The 22644-nt window shown below is 43.3% G+C and overlaps 2 protein-coding genes across 7 annotated transcripts in view; one reads left to right on the forward strand and one right to left on the reverse strand.

Annotated features, from left to right (window-relative positions):
* The window catches only part of ENTHD1 (ENTH domain containing 1), a 160576-nt gene that overhangs the window by 71556 nt on the left and 66376 nt on the right, over positions 1–22644 (reverse strand). Inside the window, exon 1 of one of the 2 annotated variants that reach the window (XM_061639191.1) lies at positions 6955–7011. The exons of the other annotated variant lie outside the window; for it this stretch is intronic. The gene's annotated coding sequence lies outside the window, so the exon portion shown is untranslated. Of the gene's footprint in view, positions 1–6954; positions 7012–22644 lie in introns of those variants that run through there. 2 annotated transcript variants of the gene reach the window in all.
* Positions 1–22644, forward strand: part of GRAP2 (GRB2 related adaptor protein 2) — a 100873-nt gene that overhangs the window by 14488 nt on the left and 63741 nt on the right. The gene's annotated exons all lie outside the window — the stretch shown is intronic.

Here is a 22644-nt window from a genome sequence, read left to right on the forward strand (position 1 = left end):
TCTTAATTTCACATATACGCTCATGGGGTCTGAACTGGCGGTGACCGACCAGGAGAGAGACCTCGGGGTTGTAGTGGACAGCACGATGAAAATGTCGACCCAGTGTGCGGCAGCTGTGAAAAAGGCAAATTCCATGCTAGCGATAATTAGGAAAGGTATTGAAAATAAAACAGCCGATATCATAATGCCGTTGTATAAATCTATGGTGCGGCCGCATTTGGAATACTGTGTACAGTTCTGGTCGCCTCATCTCAAAAAGGATATTATAGAGTTGGAAAAGGTTCAGAAGAGGGCAACCAGAATGATCAAGGGGATGGAGCGACTCCCTTATGAGGAAAGGTTGCAGCATTTGGGGCTTTTTAGTTTAGAGAAAAGGCGGGTCAGAGGAGACATGAGAGAAGTGTATAAAATTATGCATGGCATTGAGAAAGTGGATAGAGAAAAGTTCTTCTCCCTCTCTCATAATACTAGAACTCGTGGACATTCAAAGAAGCTGAATGTTGGAAGATTCAGGACAGACAAAAGGAAGTACTTCTTTACTCAGCGCATAATTAAACTATAGAATTTGCTCCCACAAGATGTAGTAATGGCCACCAGCTTGGATGGCTTTAAAAGAAGATTAGACAAATTCATGGAGGACAGGGCTATCAATGGCTACTAGCCATGATGGCTGTGCTGTGCCACCCTAGTCAGAGGCAGCATGCTTCTGAAAACCAGTTGCCGGAAGCCTCAGGAGGGGAGAGTGTTCTTGCACTCGGGTCCTGCTTGCGGGCTTCCCCCAGGCACCTGGTTGGCCACTGTGAGAACAGGATGCTGGACTAGATGGGCCACTGGCCTGATCCAGCAGGCTCTTCTTATGTTCTTATGTAACAATATGCATAACTTCCTAGTGAAAGTCAATGAGATTGAGTCCTTAACTCTGTAAAATATTTACTGCATAACAGACTTTTTTTTGTAAACTTATAAAAATGCTTGGTAAACATGCAAGAAAACTTCCTGAATGACAGGTTCACGATACACCTTTTCCATAAGAAAAAAATGCATAGCAACTAACAATCATACTTTAGAACAGTTGCAGCTTTCTGTTTTATCTAAAATGAACATAACTTTTTAAATCAAAATTAAGGTTAACTGTCCTTTTTCAAATGCAAGAGAAACCAAATTTGCTACATGCTTGTGAATTATTGAACCCCGAAAAGGCCTCATGTTGAGCTGTTCCTATCGGGCAGATCAGAAATTAGGCCTGAATTACAGCCTAGGTGGCCGGCCAGCCAGCTAACTGTAGCGTGCATGGTAGTGTTTCTGTTCCTGTAGGGCTATTTTCATCTTTGGCCATCAAGTATTCAAGAAAAAGAAAAAACGGCTACTATGGGTAACTTACAGTAGCCACTTTTTTTCATATCACTTTAAGTTATCTCTTTATTTCCCTCTTTAGCAATAAGCACCCAGTCTTGCTCTACTCATAATAACTGCAGAACAAACAAACTCTTACTGCTTACTGCAGGCAAACAATTGCTGACTGGGTAGTAGAGAATACATCAGAAATTGAAACTGAAAAGCCAAGCAAAGGAAAGTCCAAGGGGTGGAGTCTAACTCTAGCCCATAATACAAAATTCTGATATTTAACTCTTCAAGGGTCATGTTGTTGTACTGGCTGTTTTTTCCAGGATCACTTACTTATAGGGTGATTGAGAGCATGAAAAATCTATCCTCAGTCAGGGAAAATCTTGAGTGAGCACACTTTTTCGGGTCTTCCAGATGAAGCTTTTGTTGTACACTCGCCTTGCCTCAGAGGGTCCTGTTCTTAAACTGCTCCTTTTCTTAAACAAGCTGTCATTCTTTAATTGGAGGCTGTCATTGTCTGTCATGTCACAAATTATGCAATTTCCAAAAAAATCATGGAGGGGGGTTAAAGGACAGCTCTAAGGGGGTGCCCCCATTCCCCCCCCCAGCTATGGGACTGGCTCCAAGGTTCTGTATTGGGACCTCCATTATTTAATATATAGATGAGCAATGAGAGCAGGAAAGTGAATTGCAAGCTGGTAACATCTGTAGAGTATGCAAAATTAATGAAATAGTCAAGTCAGAAGCAGAATATCAAGAATTACTAAAGGGTCTTGCAAAGCTAGGTGCCTGGGCAATAAAATGATGAAATTCAGTGTTGATAAGTGTAATGCAATTTACATTAGAAAAAATAACCATACATACAAAATGCTGAGTCGTGAATTTGCTCTTACCACAAACCAAGAAATCTTAGACCTTTTTTATAAATTGTTCACTGAAAATGTCAGCTCAGTGTGTGCAGCAACATTAACAAAATAAGGGGGGAACATGAACAGTGCTAGGGAGTATTAGAAAAACATTAGCGAAAATATCACAGTGCCAATACATGCATCCATAGTGTACACATGGTTGTAATACAATTCAGAATTCAAAATTTTAACTTTGGATTCTGCCATTCAGATGTCTACATGTAAAGTTTAATTTTGAAAGAATGTCCATGAATCAACGGTGGTGTGTGGTTAAAAAATAAAAATATAAACTTTCAAACCTACCTATTAATGTCATGGCTCTTTACAAATAAGACTAGGTCCCCTGTTTATATTGACTTTTATTTTACTATTCATGAACTTATTTTTAACATCTTACTTCTCTTTATCCAAGGAGTTCCAACAACCATGTTAGTGCAGGCTAAGAGACAGTAACCTGCCCACAGAGCTTCATATCTGTGATAGCATTTGAACCCCGGGTTCTCATGTCCAAAATCCCCAGCAGTCTAGCCAATACACCATAATGGGTCTCTTATATGTTCTAGCAAATTCAACAAGGATACATGTCAGATGTTCCATATGAAATATGTAAAACAGGAATCTGCCTATCTTCAACATCCCTAGCCTAAATAATTAAGGCCATCTAAAGATGGTTTGCCAAGCTGTCCAGTGTGGGGTGCTGAAGTTCAAGGGCATCTTTGAGCAAACAGACCACAACGATATACACACTTATTTGAGAGTAAGCCTGATTAATTTCAACTCAGTGAGATTTACTTCTGAGTAGACATGGATAGGAATACATTGTATTGTAAATGTTAGTTGTAACACTGTGAAAGCTATAGGCATACCTACTCCTTATTGCACTTGTTCACAGTCACACAAATTACTAAAATTATAGGCAAATAATTAGCATATTGCTATGTTCATAGACATAGACTATGTTCACCAACTTGGTGCCCTCCAGATGTTTTGGAATACAACTCCCATCATCCCCAGCAGCATGGCTGTGCTGACTGGAACTGATGGGAGCTGTAGTCCAAAACTATGTTGGCTAGGGATGATTGGAGCTGTAGTCCAAAACATCTGGAGGGCACCAGGTTGGAAAAGGTTGTCATAGACAACGTGAGACCAAGCATCTATATCAGCCTTTCCCAACCAGTGTGCCTCCAGATGTTGTTGGACCACAACTCCCATCAGCCTCAGCCAGCATTGCCAATGGTCAGGAAGATGGGAGTTGTGGTCCAACAACATCTGGAGGCACACTGGTTGGGAAAGGCTGATCTATATGAATAAAATGTGTTTCTTCTCATTGCTGCAGACAAATGAGATTATTGATCTAAACATCATCACACAAACTATATAAATGAAGGGTAGACCCACACATTGAACAAACTGAATGTTTGTCCCGGGTGTTGGCCCTGGAAGGGACACTTCTGGTTGTCCTTCACCACGGCTGCTATGCATCTCTTAGTGATCCATTATAACCCACCAGTAGCACTTGAAAGCTGGCTGCTTAGAGCTCTTCTCTTTATATCTCTGTGCAACTACTGCTTCTCCTAATATCTCTAAAACTAGCAACATTTCAAGCGGTGGCAGCTGGGGGCTCCATGTCTGAGGGGCAGTGGAATCCAGTCCGACTTTTAGTCCAACCTTTCAAGGAGCTGAAGTGCCTTGGTCAGCTCCTTAAAAGTTTGGACTAAAACCCAGAGCGGATTCAACTGCCCTACTGACATGGAGCCAACAGCTGCCACTGATTTCAAGAGAAAGGGGTGGTTACTTGTCCTTCCCCTTCTCCTGTCCTTGGGCTGAAGTGAAAGCAGCAGCAGAGGCTCCTGGTCCAAGCAGGGATGGAGAGACAATAGGAGGGGCACAGAGTCAGTGGAAAGGAAGGAAAGATGTGTAGAGAGGAATTCCCATCCAGGCAATTCCAGAGCTAGAGCTTGCCCTTTATGCTTGCAAGGACTTGCCCCCACACATGTGTGGCATCATCTATAGATAGCATCTCCTTGCATTTTTGCTTGTGTGTAGCAAAGAGAAGAGTTTCTTCCTGTTGTGCTTAATGTGTGAATGTGGATAGTGTATTGAGATTTCAAATAAATGTAGCAAACGTCTTCAGTCAACCTGAAAAATGTCAAATGACTGAATCATACACTTTGCACAAAGTTCCAATTTTTGCCACATGCATTCTGACAAATAGGTTTGAAGAGCATGTAGTTCCCTGCTGCAGATCCTCATCAGATAAGATCTCAGAAAAGTGGTAGATTACTGATTACTTTTGTAACATGTGGTTTGGTTGCACAATAAGGCTGCAGCTAAGCTGTTGGACAGGCTGCAACATCATTGGCTTCATTGTTGTCATGGGAATGAAAAACATGCCATGAATACTAAGAAAAGGGCATCTATGCTTACCTTCTTGGCGTAAAAGAAACTGGATAATAGCTTGAGCTTGTGGCTATGGCTACAATCTGTCATAGGCTAGTGGGTGAGCCCAGCTCTGTTCATACCTCTGATCCATTAGGATCCTAGTTATACATTAAAGGCCATGGTGCAGTTAGAAGAAAAGAATAAACTACTTTGAGTGACATGTGTAAGAAACAGCTAAGAATACAAAGAAGAAGCAAGCCAGGTGACTAAATGTAGTTCAGAACAGAGTCAGTTAGAATCTTAATGCGTAGCGGTGAGATTTCATGCGATGAAACCAAATAACAGAACTAAACTCCTGCAAAGACCATTTTCATCCTGTATCACTGGAGCTTTGGGGGTTCTTAAACTTTCCTGCTTCGCTCATCTGGATTAAAGGTCCAGAAACCATTACTCCTGTTCCAGAAACAATTAATTTGATATTAATGAGAGTGCTTGGTTGACAGATGTTAAATCTCAGTATATCTCCTCTGCACAGCAACTACTTTCACTATGCTGGTTTAATTTGTTTGGCACAAGAGTGAATTCAGGAAAAGGAAAAGTCCCAAAGAGTGTCCAGTTATTTTATGGTAATTCATTCCCTTTCTTTAAACAGCTATTTTTTGTCATATAATTATGTGATACAATTCTGAGGAAAAATATAACCTGCTTTTTGTTTGTTTACTGTTTAAAACATATAATCTGCCTCAAAGGGCCCAGGGCAGCTCACAATTATAAAATTGCACAAAAACAATTTAAAACAGCACAATAATTAGTTTGGTTCTTACTCTGCTCCTTGAACTGACTGGTAGATTTGCACCTATTCTTCCACATATACACCTCTTCTTCCATTATTGTGGTTCCCAATTATTTAAAAGCTGACCCTGACAGACTCCAGGACTCAGGCTCCAGAACTGGAAAGGGGTGTGTTTGTCAAGCCAATTGGACCTGAAGCAGTTCTATGGTCCAAAGAGGCAGGGATTAAGATCCAAGGCAGCAATAAAGTGTTAGGAGAGTGAGAAGTAGGTCTATAGTCAAAACCAAGCAGGGGTCAAGATCCAAGGCACCATTCAGAGAAAGGGAGCAGGCACTTAGCTAGGCAATGTACTTACAGAAGAAACAAGTCACTGAGAAGGAAGCTAGAACTTTATAGGGTCTGGTGGAAAAGATTAGTCTTTGGGGGTCAGTTGACTGAGTTCTCAGGCAACTGGAACCACAGCCTTGATCAGGGGTAGCCAATGTGGTGTCCTCCAGACAGTTCAGACCACAACTCTCTTTAGTCCCAGCTAGTGTGGCTGATAATCAGGGATTATGAGAGTTGCAGTCACATCATCCAGAGGATAACACATTGGCCACCTCTAGCCTTTATAGTATCCCTGAAGTACAGGGCACAGGCAGGCAGGCAGGCTTGCAGTGGAAACAGAGTGGATGGTGCCAGAGGCAAGTGACTGCTGGGAACCTGGATTGAGAGGCCTCTTCCCATCCCAACAGCTTGTACTCTTCTGCGTATCCCCAATCAGGAAGATGCAAAAACATTTGGGGGGAGGATGCTAAGATTTAGGACAAAAGACAGTTCTCTTAGATCTTCAGTGACATAATTCATAGTAAAATTCTAGTCCTGGTGTGAGGAATCTTTCACCCTCCAGATGTTGCTGAACTACAACTCCCATTGGCCATAGAAAGCATGGCTATGGCCAGGGATCAGTGGTGTCACTAGGGTTGGTGTCACCTGGTGCGGTAACTCATGGTGTCACCCCCATGGACCCCCTCCCGTACCAGACCATACAGAATCCTTAGTAATGTTTTTTGTACTAATGTTACTCGTAAATCATAATTCCCGTATGTCACTGAATGTAATGGCAATAGTAGTGACATAAACAACTAGCAAAATTAAAATTACACCATTAAATTACAATATCATACGAACAGCCTAAATGTATTTACATTTATACATAGTTTCATGTGGTTAAAGTGAAAATTCGGTAAGAAAACAATAGAATTCAAAGTAAAAACGTTTAAGAACTACATCAAAATTATGTTCATTTTAACATTAAACTTTACTGTTACATGTGTCATGATAGAATATCCCTGCACAATAAAAAGGGTTGTTGGAAAGACTCCATACACACACACACACACAGAGCCACCTGTGGGATCGTCACACAAACAACCTAGAATATTTGTTCCCTTTCACAAGGACATGCAAAAGATTGAACCCAGGACCTTCTGCATGCAAAGCACATGCTCAGCCTACCACTGAGATATAGGGTAGAAAAGCACTCACTGTTCTGCTGGTTCTGCAGGTATGACAACAGTTCTACAGATATGATGACAGTGCAGGGGCCTTCAGAAAAAGGGAACTTGCTTTAAATAAGAGAGGGACAATGACCGCAATGCTTTTCCCGTATCAGGCAAATCACCAGGGCAAAGTCTGTGGGGCTTGGCATATGGGGCTCTGCTCCCCACTCTACCTACAACAAGAATGCAACGGAAGCTCCTGCTCCCACCAATACAGTTCTAGCAATGCGCTGCCCAAGGGTTGCATATGTGGGGAAAAAATCAACAAAAGGAAAGAAAATGAAGAAGGAAAATGAACAATCCCTTATAAACTTGCACACTCACTCATGCTTAAGACACTCATGTCTGTTAGGGGTTAACAGACAGCACGACAAAGGCAGGCATTAATTTCTGAACAGACACATTTTCTGACCTCAGACTAATGTGAAGCCCCCCGCCCCACTTTCTAATGTTAGAAATACACAGTGGGGCTGCAGTACAGCAGCTTGTACATGCTCAGAGGCACTGTCTTCCTTTATTCCAGGGCTGGGTCCCCTGGCAATGGAAACAGGCTCTCTAATGCCTCATTAAAGATCCCAGACATAACTCTGATTGCACTAGGAATGAATGAACTTCATAACAGTCTGAAGCCTGGATGTGATCACCTTTCTATGGGGCAGTGGGATCATAAAGGGGGCTTGATTTGAGGCACACCAGAACTAAACCCCAGGACCTGTTGTCATCAGCAAGACTCACCCCTTTCCCCTATATGTGAGAAAACAAACAAAAACAAACAATAGTTCCTCTGTTCATGTGCAGTGTGCTTTCCCCCCCTTCTTTTCTCCGAGAAGGATACCCAACTTTTGGTGGGCTTGGGAGGAAGTCCTACAGCAAAGGGGATGGAGTTGCAGCAGAGTTTCCAGCTATTGTTATTTTTGTTGTTGTCGTTATTATTATTATTATTATTATTATTATTTAAATAAACTGTTAAAAGGTGGAAACAGATTCTTATGGAGGAATAAAATTAAACTAGGAGTGGCGGGGGGGGGAGAGAACATACAAAGAGCCTGGCTGCTGGATCAGACCAAAGGCCCATCTAGTCCAGCATCGTGTTCTCACAGTGGGCAAGCCTACTTTACAGGGTTGTTGGGAGGATAAAATGAGGACAGGGGCACCATGCACACCATCTTGTTTGGAATAGTTAGGGAAGCAACTGAAAACAAAATGAATAGCATCACAACATCTTTATAGAAATGTACATTGGAAATACTGTGCACTGGTCACCCCATCTCGGAAAGGACACCGTAGGACTGAAATGTTCAAAGTATTCAGGTTGAAGCAAGTTCCTCAAAAGGAAAGACAAGCATGTGGAACTTAGTTTAGAAAGAAAGAGAGACCTGTCATGGAGGTTAGTAAAAATTATGAATGGAGACAAGATTTTTTTTCTCATTCTCCCATAATTCTAAAATCCAGCACTGTTCAACAAAGACACCTGGCAATACCATCAGGACTGACAAAATAAAACATTTATTTCCAGAATTTAACTGATTAGATTCATTACTCCAGGATGAAGTAATGTCACAAGATGAGATGATAAGACCACTAGTTTACATGGTTTTAAAACATTAAACAAATGCATGGATTATAGATATCTTGACTCATAGCTGTTGAATAGATCTAAATAGACACCCCATGTAGAAGCAGCATATTTTAAGACTACAGTATGTTAGGGACAAACAAGGGGAAGATTGCTGCCTTTATGGCTTGTAAGCTTCCAAAAGACATATGATTGGCTGCTATTACAAATATTATGTTGGACTATCACTAGATCATCCAAGAGGTTTCTTTGCATGTTTTAAAGAGCCATCATGCAGAGGTGCTGCTTAGTTATAGGCCAATATGTGGGCAGTCAATACAAGAGCTGAATAAGATCCAGGTTTCATCAAGCCAGATCAAAGTTCCATCAGTCACAGCTTCTGGGACAATTGTAGACAGGAGACAAAGGTGATATCTTTCCTCTGTTGCTTGTCCATCTGTGGCTGCAATCCTAATCTCATTTACCTAAGAGTTAACCCAATGAATTCAATTTGACTTCCAGGTAGACATGGTTGGGATTGCACTGTAAACCGGTGGCTATCATTACATTCCTCAGTTAAGCATGTCTGTGAAACACCAGTTACTCAACAGTCCTGAAGGATCAAGGCAAAAACCCATCTAATGCACACCTTGTTTTCCATAGAAAGCAGACAGACGTTTTCAGGAAGACTGTAGGATGAATGGATCACACACACACAAACACACATATCTTTTAGAGAAATACTAACCTATGAACTAGGAGATTCTGTATAGCTGTGACAGCTAATAGCTGTACAAAATACCTATTCGTGCATTAGAATCATAGATATGGAAGGGACCTTGGACATAATATGGTCCAGCATTCTTCAACCTTGGTTCCTCAGATATTGTTGACTTACAATTCCATTCCTGATCACTGGCAAAAATTGATGGACATTATGTAGACCCACACTATCAGGTGACCCAAAGTTGATGAATATCCATCTAGTCCAACCTCCTGCTCCAATGCAGGATGCAACTACAACATCCCTGACAGATGGCCATCCAGCCTCTGCTTAAATACCTTCAGCAAAGAAGAGTCCACCACCTCCTGAGACAGTCTGTTACTGTTGAACAACTCTTACCATCCATTTGTTCCTCCTAACGTTCAGCAGAAATCTGCTTTTTTGCAATTTCCACCCATTAATCAGTCCAATCCATTTTTAAAAGCCATTTTAAGCCCCAGAAATATCTGGAATTCTCACCCCTCCATTAAATATTTCACCCGCTCTGCTGCCCAGAGCCCCGCGTTCCCGCTCCTCCTCACCCATCTCTCCCTCGGCTCAGCAGTGGCGGTGGCGGCTCTGCCTGGGGGGGGCCATCATGGCTGCTCCTGCCCAGCGGCCCCCACAGCATGAGGGGTGAAGTGGGGTGTCCTTTCCGGAGCAGGGGAACCGGCTCCAGGGCTAAGGAGGAGCCAGCCCGGCCTGGCCTGGCCTGGCCTCCACCCCCACCGCCTCTTCGTGGCTCCTGCTGAGGCTGCCAGGCCGCTCAGGCGCCGTCTCCTAGCAACCGCGCCTGGCCCTGCCCACTCCCGAGACAGTGCCCAAGCAGCCTGGCAGCCTCAGCAGGAGCCGCGAAGAGGCAGTGGTGGTGGAGGCCAGGCCAGGCCGGGCCGGCTCCTCCTTAGCCCTGGACTCCCCCCAGGCCCCCGAAGCTGGAGCACCGACAAGCTAAGAGGCTGGGTTGCGGAAGAATCAGCCACTCGGCTGACCCGCTTCCTGGTGCCTAGGGGCGGGGCAGCTCTGGGTGTCACCCCTCTCATGGTGTCACCCGGGTGCGGCCCACACCCCCCGCACCCCCTTAGTGATACCCCTGCCAGGGATGATGGGAGTTGTAGTTCAGCAATATCTGGAGGGCCAAAAGCTCTCCACTAGCCAAGCCTGTAACATTCTGATTGGTTAGCAACTCTACATGCAGATGTGAGTAGGGATGGGTGAGAATTTTGATTCAGTTCGCATTTCAAGCAGAATTTATCAAATTCGCAATTTCTGAAACAATATGAGAACCAAAACATAGCCATCCTTTGGAATTAGCATTTATTAGAATTTTGGGATGCAGTTCACCAACTAAACAATATTTATAAAAATGCATATATATTAGGGGAAGTGTGAATAATAATAATAATAATAATAATAATAATTTAATTTCTGTGTCGCCTATCTGGCCAATGGCCACTCTAGGCGACGTACATCTTTGTTTCAATAAAATACATCATAATAAAACAATACAACGATAAAACTATAAAACTATAAACAATGACAGTTCAGAGTACTAGGCAATTTATCATAGTGATTAACCCTCCCCGGAAGTCCCAAAGGCCTGTCTGAAAAGCCAGGTCTTCAAGGCCTGTTGGAATACATTCAGGGAAGGGGCATGCCGAAGATCATACGGGAGGGAGTTCCAGAGAGTGGGGGCCGCCACTGAGAATGCCCTCTCTCTCGTCCCCACCAACCTAGCTGTTTTAGTTGGCGGGACTGAGAGAAGGCCCTGTGTGGCTGATCTTGTGGGGCGGCATAATTGGTGGCGTTGGAGGCGCTCCATCAGATAAACTGGGCCGAGACCGTATAGGGATTTAAAGGTTAATACCAACACCTTGAATTGGGCCCGGAAAACAACTGGGAGCCAGTGCAGATCGAACAGCACTGGAGTAATATGCTCCCGGCGGTGACAGTTTGTAAGTAGTCGAGCCGCCGCATTTTGTATAAGTTGTAATTTCCGGACCGTTTTCAAGGGTAGCCCCACGTAGAGCGCATTACAGTAATCCAAACGAGAGGTGACCGGGGCATGTACCACCAATGGGAGCAGGTGAACAGGAAGGTATGGTTGCAGTCTACGTATGAGGTGTAATTGATACCAAGCTGCCCGACTCACTGCCGAGATCTGAGCCTCCATGGACAGCTTGGAATCAAGAACAACCCCAAGGCTGCGGACCTGGTCCTTTAGGGGCAATCTCACCCCGTCGAACATCAAGTCAATATCTTCCAACCTTCCTCTGTCTCCCACGAGTAGCACCTTGGTCTTATCGGGATTCAGCTTCAGCCTGTTCCTTCCCATCCATCCACTCACGGATTCCAGGCACTTGGACAAGGTCTCCACAGCCAACTCTGGTGAGGATTTAAACGAGAGATAGAGCTGAGTGTCATCCGCATATTGGTGACACTGCAGCCCAAATCTCCTAATGATTGTCCCCAGCGGCTTCATATAGATATTAAATAGCATGGGAGAGAGGATAGAGCCCTGTGGCACACCACAATTGAGAGGCCAAGGGTCTGAAACCTCTTCCCCCAATGCTACCTGTTGATGCCTATCGGAGAGGAAGGAACGGAACCACTGCAATACAGTGCCCCCTATTCCCAACCCCTCCAAGCGATGTAAAAGGATACTGTGGTCAACAGTATCAAAAGCCGCTGAGAGATCAAGGAGGACAAGAAAGGTGAATTCTCCCCTATCTAATGCCCTCCTCATATCATCCACCAGAGCGACCAAGGCTGTTTCAGTACCATGTCCAGTCCTGAAACCCGATTGGTATGGATCCAAATAATCCATTTCATCCAAGTGTGTCGACAGCTGATTAGCCACCACTCGCTCAATGACCTTGCCCAAGAATGGTAAATTTGAGATTGGGCGAAAGTTGTTCAGAACTTGGGGATCCAAGGAGGGCTTCTTTAAGATGGGCTTTACAATTGCCTCCTTGAGGGCTAATGGCATTACACCCTCCTCCAGGGATGCATTAACCACCGCCTTAATCCCCTTGCCCAATTTCTCTTTGCAGCTCATAAGGAGCCACGACGGGCAAGGGTCATTTAGACATGTGGTAGGCTTCACAGTTGAGAGCACCTTGTCCACATCCTCAGAAAGGAGAGGCCGAAACCGATCCCATTCGACCGGCTTGCAGCTGGTCAACTCTGGTTCATCCACTGTATCCACGGCGTACGGGATCAGGCTCCGTAAGTGTTCGATTTTGTCAGCAAAGTGCTTTGCTAATTTGTCACAGGAGGCTTTTGACTGTTCCAAGGGTTCCTGAGCAACTGGACCGACCAGGCTTTGGACCACTTGGAACAACCTCCTGGGACAGCACTCTGCAGACGCAATGGAGGCAGCAAAGAACCTCTTCTTTTCTGCCTTCACTGCCACTTGATAGGCAGCTACTGCTGCTCTAACCTGTGTCCGGACATCTTCGGAACGTGATTTCCGCCACCGGCGTTCTAGTCGTCTCACCTCCTGTCTCAGATTACGCAACCATGGTGTATACCATGGTGCTAACTGAGTTCTATTCAGGGGGAGAGGACGTTTCGGAGCCACCCGGTCCATTGCTCTGGTGATTCCCTCATTCCACTCAATCATCAGGGTATCGACCGGGCAGCCTTCAGCAGGTTCCAATTCCCCAAGCGCAGTCAGGAATCCTTGTGGATCCATCAGGCGCCTGGGGCGGACCATTCTAATAGGTCCTTTACCCCTGCGGAGGGTGTGTGGCATCGAGAAGTCTATGTTCACCAGGTAGTGATCTGACCATGACACAGGGGTGGAAGAAACCACCCCCAATTTCAGAGCACTTCCTTCCCCTCCCAGGACAAACATAAGGTCGAGAGCATGACCGGCTACATGGGTGGGCCCAATGTTACTAAGGTGCAGTTCCCAGGAAGCCATGGTTTCCCGGAAATCCCGAGGGGCTCCAGTGAGAGTGATCTCGGCATGCACGTTGAAGTCACCCAGCACTAATAATTCTGGGGACAACGCCCGTACAGCCGAGACCACCTCCAGCACCTCGGCCAGGGAGCCTGCTGTGCAGTGGGGTGGGCGGTACACAAGCAGGATCCCCAAACTGCCCTTCGGGCCCAACCTCCAGTACATGCAGTCAACAAACTTAGTCCTGTGAAGAGGAGGTCTGGTGAAAACTAAAGACTCCCGATAGATGACTGCCACTCCCCCTCCCCGCCTTCCTACCCTCGGCTGCTGTGCGTAACGGAAACCCGGCGGGCACATGGCCTCAAGAATGAATATATGAGTGAAAATAACATGCGAAAAGGCATGATGACATGAGAAATGGCTTGCAAAAATGTGTGCCTTTGTCAAAACTGCCTACAAAAATATGTTTATTTGGAGAAATTTGCACAAAAATGGTGGAGAATTTTCATGAGGATTTTTTTTTTAAAAAAATTGCAGAATGCTGCAGAAATGTAGAGAACTGTATTTAGCATTAGAAAAGTGAGAAACTGAGAGAACCGAAATTGACACATCTTTCCATTCCTAAGTGTGAGTCATTGAGTGGTAACATATTGAGTGCTGAACATATAGGTGTGAATTGGCTGTCAGATATGAACTACAGAAGGGTCACAGCTTCAGCTTCGGTATGTGGGGGGGGAGAGAAAAATCTGACTCAGACTTCAGCATAATATAATCTTGAGGAAGGCAGGAAGGACATGATGAGAACAGTGGCATACCCTCCACTACAGTTGACAAAAATGGGGGAAATCCTTGAAGCATTGTGCGAAAGCCTAGTGGCTAGCTGTAGCCTCATCCCTAAGTGACTGCGGCAAACAGAATGGACAAGTGCAAGAGAGGATAGGGTGCCTATACTTTTAATAGTTGTACAGAAGAGAGAATCTTAGCAGTTGCCATGCAAAGAGGAGGGTGAGACACTGAAGCTATATTGGGACAGTTGCAAGAAGGATCACTGCCCAGTAGGGATGAAAAGAACTGTCAATTTTGGTTCTCTCAGTTTGTCATTTTTCCAATGTTAAATTCAGTTCTCTACATTTCTGCAGCAATGTGCAAATTTAAAAAAATCCTCATGAAAATTCTCCACCATTTTAGTGTGAATTTCTACAAATAAACACATTTTTGTAGGCACTTTTGACAAAGTACACATTTTTGCAAGCCATTTTTCACCATTTCATGTTTTATGCACACTTTCCCCTAACGTATGCATTTTTATAAATGTTGTTTAGTTGGCAAATTGCATCCCAAAATTTTAATAAATGCAAATTTCGAAGGATGGCTGTGTTTCAGTTCTCATATTGTTTCGGAAATTGTGAATTTGATACATTCTGCTTGAAATGAGAACTGAATCAAAATTCTCACCCATCCCTACTGCCCAATGTATTTATTTAGATGTGTATAACTGAACATTCAATTTTAATCTAGAAAAAAATTGTTCCCCGGGTATCAAAAGTTTGGAAGACACTGCCTTAGGAAAATTCCAGTCAGTAATGGAAAAGAATCTCAAAAGAGCAAAGCTGAAAGGCAATTGACTAGGATAAGGATGTCTACAGAGAGGCATAATTGAAGTAGTGTCCCATCTGGGGAAGCACACTCACCACATTTCTGACACATATATAATGTCTTCTCATCTGGTTTGGACCCTAGTGCAATATTTTAATCCCTAAATTTGCACAGAGGTAGTAGGACAACCTCTATTTCAACATGAAGTTATTCCCCTCCCTTCTGAGAGCAGGGCTGTACACAATGCTGATTGGCTGACCATTATGACACCACTTGGAAATGTGAATGATTAAGTGGTATGTAAATAAAATAAAAATATACTTCCACAACGTCCCCACCCCCTGGCAGCAGATTTCAGAGTGTAACCAAAACAAGTTTAAATAACTTTAAAAAAAAACTTGAACAAATCCTGTCTTTGAATAACCAGCCATCTGGGCAGGGGTGGGTGGGAGGTATGACCATAAATGAATCAGACCCTGGGCAGCATGTTTAAAACTGGGGCAGGAGCAGAAAGTAAGGAAGTAAAAGCAGAACTGACCCCACATCACAAAAACATCAACAAGAAAAATACTCCCCTTGCCCTGGTTCTGTGTATGGTTCATACACAGCTCAAGCCATGCGGATGTGTTTCTTTCCTTCTCTCCACAGCCCAACCAGATCATAAAAAGGATACAATTGTCACATGTTTGTGTTTAAAGAGGAAGAGAGGTTGCAAGCAATGTGTCACCTGTGTTTATTTTTTTTAAAAGCATTTTAAGCACATTTACTATTTTAAAAGTTGCAGTTTTCAATTGCTAGCTTTGAAGTTGTGTGTGTGAGAGGGGGGGGGGGGAGGGACTCCACTCCATAACAAAGGGAAGGGAGCATATTAACTCTGCATTCTGCAAAACAACGAGCAGGTTGGTCTTAGTGATGCCAGAGCCCAGATCATGGTAGATTAGGAGTGCATTGTCTGTTTTATGAAGCACATTAGAATAGATTTATCATGATTAAAGCCAAAAGACAGAGGGGGGGCAGAGGAGAAAGAGAGATTATCCTTTCCTGCCACAAAGATGACGCTTAGCAGACCCCACAATCACAGACCACTCATCAGAAGGATAATTTACATTCTGAAAATTAATGTGTGGTTGAGTGATTCAGGCTAGAATTTCAGAGCAGTAGAAAAAAGTCTTTCTTTCTCTCCTGCTGACTGGCAGAGGAGAAAATCAGCCACCCATGCGGCACATTTTAAATTTGTTCTGGTGGCTATGCTGTCCCTGTTCATCTTAACAGCAGCACAAACTGTTATCGAGCAATACTGAGAAGGCAGGATTAGCTATTGTCATCATTGCTCAGGTCCATGGTCCTGTCAGTGATGCAAGTGTCATCTTTATTTTTATCTGCAAGCATTGGTCCCCTTCCAACTAAATCCAAGACTTTCCTTTTTATGAAAATTTCTCTCCACCCTCTCCTGCAAGGACAGCGATACATAACTGACTACTGACCGATGGTGTTACATTCTTTCTCTACCATCTGTCTACTACAGGATTTCAAAATTTGAGGCAATAAGTTAAAATATTTCAAGAACAAGGACAGATGGAAACAGACCACATACCTCATAGACATCCAGTGAAGTTGCACCTGTTTAAAAAGCCTAACTAATAGTATCAATATCTTTCCATAGCACATTTGTCTTCATGCCCTCCTTGTGGGCTTCCCAAAAGCATGTGAAAACCAGCATGTTGGACATTCCAGATGTTAGCTTGCGATGCCCATCACCCCTGACTATTGCTGGCTGGTCTGGGGAGTCGGAATCCAATAACATCTAGAGCAGCCTTTCCCAACCAGTGTGCCTCCAGATGTTGTTGGACCACAATTCCCATCTTTCTTGACCATTGGCAATGCTGGCTAAGGCTGATGGGAGTTGTGGTCCAACAACATCTGGAGGCACACTGGTTGGGAAAGGCTGATCTAGAGGGCCACAAGTTCCTGGGCTAAATTGACCGTTGGTCTGATTCTGCAGAATTTTTCTGGTCTTATTTCACTCCCCAAGTGATTTTTTTACAATTCAGTAGGCAGTGGAGGCTGGTGGCTCCAATGTCAGCGGGGCAGTGAATCCACTCTGGGTTTTACTCTGAACTTTAAAAGCGCTCTCCTAGAATCAGAGCCACCAGCCTCCACTGTTGGTAGGGATGGGGAGGGTACAAGGAGATTTCAGTAGGGTACAGAGGCTCTATTCTTGAAGATATTTATTTTGAAATTACAAAACAACAGTGTACTTTAAGAGCATTTGTTGCTTTCCCCCCCCCAATCAATAAATATTTATTGGTTGTAGCCCTAAGTCATTGCAAATAGTACAAAGCAAGAAAAAATGTCTGAAGCAAACACATAAAACATAAGCAATTGAGCTTTACAGTTCTCATTTAATATATAAGCCATCGTTTAAAATAAATCCTTAATAAAGATTTCCATCATTTACTTTTTAAACCCCATAATAACTACAACAGTGTTCTCAGCCTAGGTTATCTTTTTTTTCTCCTTATCTTTTAAGCAAAGGGATTCTCACTGTTGGCATACATAGCCAGTGTACTGCCCCATTCAAAAACATTATCACTCAAGAAGGAAGCTATGTGCTCCTGAGTGACAATCACCTGCAGTCTGTAATACTGGATGACTCCCACACACCCCTCCCTGAGTGTCCCTGGCTTCCAATATTTCTATGGGGTCAGGGTCATTATTATACAAAATTTTCAAAGTGCATAAGCCAACAATTAAATTAGTGCCAGGATTTGGAATGGGGTGGGTAGGATTAATAACAACCAGGCCATGCTTGAATGTGCTTGCAGGTTTGCAGTGAAGCAACTGGCACAGATGAACCCATTACACCAGATGTGAGTAGTGCAGCCGACTTGTCACATAGAGAGATTTGAGGGCAGAACCCAGAAAGCAGGAGCTGCAGCAGGCCTTGACAAAGATATATTGGTAATGCTCTGCACAGACACATATGTGCACTTGATCTTTCTCTAAAGGAATAACTGACCATTAATGACTTGCCATTACGCGCATCCTAAACCAGCTGTTCTTGTTTAGAGAGATGCCGCCAGGAAGAGGATTAATTGCTGTATGTGGAACACATCTGAGCATAGGACAGAAATAGACGGAAGATCAGGAAAAAGTGGACAGCAACCATTCATAACCCTCTGTTAGTTGTGAATTTACAGCCTGACACACTTTCTCTCATCCATTGGCTGATTAATTGTTGCTCACTACAAAACATGACAACTGAAAATCCCCTCAATTCCAAGATCACACCTTCTTGTACATTGCCTCTTCACTTCTTGACAGTATTACTTTTCCTGAGCCAAACTAATTAAGAAGAGGTTGGACCAGTTTAGATGTTAAAAAGAGAGCCCTAGAGCCAAACTCCAATTAACCTCAAATGTTAACTGAAGCAATCTGAGCTGGGGGAAACTTGCACTCTTGTTCCTCTTCAAAATTCACTTTAATTTTTTTATGGCTATTTCACCCTTCAAAACAGAAAACTAAAGTGGAAAAAAGCCATAAGCACACACACACACACACACACAGAGAGAGAGAGAGAGAGAGAGAGAGAGAGAGAGTATTTTTTTTATCCTGACACCTACAATTCATCAAGAAATCAAAGACTGTAGGACCATTACCAAGCAGGTGTTGTCTTAGTAAGATATTTCTATTCCAGTTTTGTAGATATAGATTAAATTTTCTTAAAGAGAGTCTCATTCATTTCTAAATGACTCGCTTGTATTGTGATTTCTGGGAAACACTTGAACCAGTGTTGCTGTGCTGGTAACAATAATCTGTGTGTCTTTAATAAAGACATAAACATTTGTGGGGAGGTTTAAAAAATGAAACATTACTGTGAAAAGAAACGCCTTGTAATACTCATGCACTTCTACTGGTTTAATTTTAGTTGTTTATTGAAACCTATGCTGTTAAAATGATGAACATATCTATGATGACATTATTATTATATTTTTCTGTTTTGGCTAACTCTGTCTGTAATTAAATTAACACTGCAGTAAGCCACTCTTAAATTCAAAAGAGTATGTCCACCACAGGAGACTGGCACTCATTTTCAAAGGCATAAGGGTAAATTTACTACCTTAGTTAAATCAAAGTAGCTCAGATGCTAAGTGGATGTGCTGGTGGCAGATCCCGTATGCAGGTTGTTGGTGAATTTCTATAAAGTGGGAGGGGTTTTAATGCTTAGAAAAAGCTGACAGGAGAATGCTGAATTCTTTATCTGCCCTCACTTTTCCCCCTGAAACTCTCCCCTAGTTTTTTTTTTTCTTATGGGTTCTCTGAGACTCCTAACTGGTCCAAGAGAACATTGATGGGGGACAGGTAGGTTTGGTAGGAAAGGTACAGGTGTGGGAAGCACCTCCTACCTTCTGCTTCTTTGCTTTCAATTCCTCCCACCCCGTTATAGATTTTCAGCACAACTTTGCCACTGGCACAGGGTGCCACCATAAAGTGTAGCCAGTCCCATTTAGATGAGGCCTTCGTATGCAGTTGTGGTATAACCCTCATCTCTTACAACAGCACAAACCAACATGAAAGGTGCTAGTGTTGTAGAACAAGGATGGTGAACTTAAAAATAAAAATGCCATCTTAAAAAATATTTAATTAACAAAAACTTTTTTGGAGGTTTGCCATTACATATCACTGGCTCTTTTCATTTGTATATATGGTACTGAAATCATGGGTTGAGAGGTGGAAAGATTTTGCCATGAGATATTTTTTACAGCTATGTCGGAAATTAGCCAGTTTTTTACATTGCCAGATGGCTGGGGTAATGGTCAGTTCATAGGACCTCTCTCATTGGGATTCTCAGTAGGTAATAGATCCTATAATTACAACCATGCAATAAAAAGTTCATGACAGATGCTCTTGGAGGTCACTGATCCATAGGGTCGCCATAAGTCATACTTGACTTGAAGGCACATAACAACAACAACAAAGAGGTGTTCTCTCCCAGATAGTTTCCTGGTCACGAAAATTAATGTAGCTTCAGACTGACAATATGGTGAGAGCACGCATCAGATTGATCTGGCAAAAGGCTGGTGCAATCGATGTGGCGTAGAACACCTCCTAGCATGGTATTCTGCCCTGTGACATAGATTGGCTGACATGTACCTCAGTGAAGCACATTAACACCACAAAATCCTTGCCCGAGAAGGTTGGACTTGTTTGTGCATGCCTGGTCTCTTCCCCCAGCTAGTGTAAGGCTACTGCTTGGGGAGGGGAGGAGAAGAAAGCAATTACTTCATCAGTACAGGTGATGATCACTGAATGTATTAGACTTGACTTGTGTTTGTTTGATGTTACCTTGCCCTGGTTTGGAAGAGGACACTTCTGCTTCCTGCATTTACTGGAGTTTTTTGCTTGTTTTGAGGCAGCCTTCTTTCTAACCCTTTTCAGGGCATGTCTAGCAAGCAACTTTCTGCATTCCCAGTTGAGCACTACAGGACCCATTCAGAAGAATGGAAACTGCCCCAAGAAAAGCATGCACCCTTTCCTCCAATGATCTTCTGGGTCCAGCAGAGGCCTGATTGCACAAGCAATCCAAGTGCTCACTGGGAGGAGCATTTTTTTAGAGGCACCAGTGAAATAGTGTGCAGTTTCCTGTGAGCTATTTGTCAGCATGCTGTGAAACATTGAAAAGCATCCTTGGGCACACCTCTCTGATATATGGTGCAACCATTTGGGGGCAGCAAATTGCCTTGAGACTTCTCTGCCCATGCTTGCCACAGGAAGCCCACCATACAGACTGCACAGGCAGTGGTGGTTCTGTGCCAGTCCCTGTTGGCTGTGAAAACCACGTATAGGCCACTGAAACAACCTATATAACTGGACTGCTGGGATTGAAAGGCAGTAAAACAGCACACCTTACCCACTCACTCCATTGGTGTCACCTATTTATTTATGTATTTATTTATTACATTTATATCACACCTTTTCTCCAAGGAACTTGAGCTTGTGTACATGGTCCTCCTCCCTCGCCATTTTATCCTCACAACAACCCTGTGAGGTAGGTTGGTCTGGGAGATTGTGACTGGCCAAGGTCACCCAGTGAGCTTCATGGCTGAGTGGGGATTTGAACCCTGGTCTCCCAGGTCCTAGTCCAGCCCTCTACCCACTATACCACACTGGCTCTGTGATTTAGTTTGAGTATAGTGACTATGGATGGAACTCTTAAACTAGGCTCTGGGTCTATATTAACCTGCCAAAAAAAAAAAACTATCTTAAGGAGCAATTGTTCTGTAATTCTTATAATGGCATAATGTTAACTGAGTATGCTTCAATTCAGTTAACTTGAGTATGCTTCCTTTATATCCAAAAGTGCATGGGAGACAGTGGTTTTATATATAATTCAACTTTACTTTCTGTTATTGTGTGGGCCTGGCAATTGTGTTGTACTCTTATACAAAAGATAGTGGTGTTGACACATTTTGTCTGAGAGCCATTCTACACCTTGTTCTTTGTGGAATGGTAGACTGAGGTGATATACTGTGACTGTGAACAATACCACTTCAGACTGCAGGTTGGGGGTGTCATATTTTGACTACTCCACCTCATAAAAAGCAACTTGCACATAGTAAACTAGCAAGTCATGGAGGAAGGCTTGGTATAGACCTCTTCAAATGTGCTCATTTACTACATCTAGGGAGCTTTTGTGTGAGGAAGAAATATATATATATCCTGACCTGCAATCTGAAATAGTATAGTCCAGAAGTCCATCGCCTCAGTCTACCATCTCATTCTGCATAATGACAAGAATGGCTCTCATATAACAGGTTTAAGTCATAGCTGCTTCTTTTCCTGACTGGACCTATCCAGCATAGGCTTCTGTCTCCAACAAGCATGTGCGATATTCATACAATGAAGTTGCACATGTACCCTCAGAACAATTTTCCAAAGAGTACCTATGCATGAGATAGCATCTACTTCAGGGTTGGGGAACCTTTTTCAGACCAAGATCCACATTTCCATCTGAGCATCCTTCTGGGGGCCATATGCTAGTGGTGGGTGGGATCAGAGGCAAAAGTGGGTGGAACAAAGAATGTAAATATTACCTTTGTGCAGTGTACTAGTTTCTACACACACTCATACAGCCCCCTCTGTCCTCCATCCAGGTAAGCAAGAGGTATTTACTAGAGTTCAAGGACACATGCCACTTGGCAAAAACACTCAAGGAGAGGGGTGTGGCTGAGTTGTTGGTGTTGCCTGGGGGGAGTCCTAAGGGCCATATTTGGCCATGAGACCTAAGATTTCCCACCTTTGATCTATGTAAACCACCACCATGACAAGCACATTTTTCATGCTGTTGTGAATATACCCAATTGGTAATTTACTCTTCCAAATTATGCCCAGTTGTGTGTAGGAATGGAAGCAGCTTCCCAAACAGAGCTGAACACTGCATAGAGTCCAACAGTTAACTTTGTTACATTTCAGAAATGTATGTCAGCATAGCAAAAGGCACAATTTCATTCACAGTGTGGTTTTTGATATCCTCTGGGATAAAAGGTTCTTGAGATACATAAGTAAAGACAAAAGCAAGGAGAATCAAACCCCACAAATGTCAGAGTGGAACTCTCATATGCCTAGAGAAGAATGAATCATTAGCTAAAAAGCTTTCATTAACAATCCAGTACAAGTCTTTGAGAACCATAAGGCAAGGCTTAGAGGTTGCTTGAAGTTCATTTGATGGAAAGTGTTAGGGAGCTGTTCAAAGGCAAAATTACTGGCCCAGGAGTGATGTAGGGGGAAAAAGAGCTTTAGGCAATGGTATTAGTGCAATACCAGTTTATCAGCCAAGCTGACTACCATGTATGATATT

The sequence above is a fragment of the Rhineura floridana genome, chromosome 8 (genome assembly GCF_030035675.1).
Source record: "Rhineura floridana isolate rRhiFlo1 chromosome 8, rRhiFlo1.hap2, whole genome shotgun sequence".
NCBI lineage: Eukaryota > Metazoa > Chordata > Lepidosauria > Squamata > Rhineuridae > Rhineura > Rhineura floridana.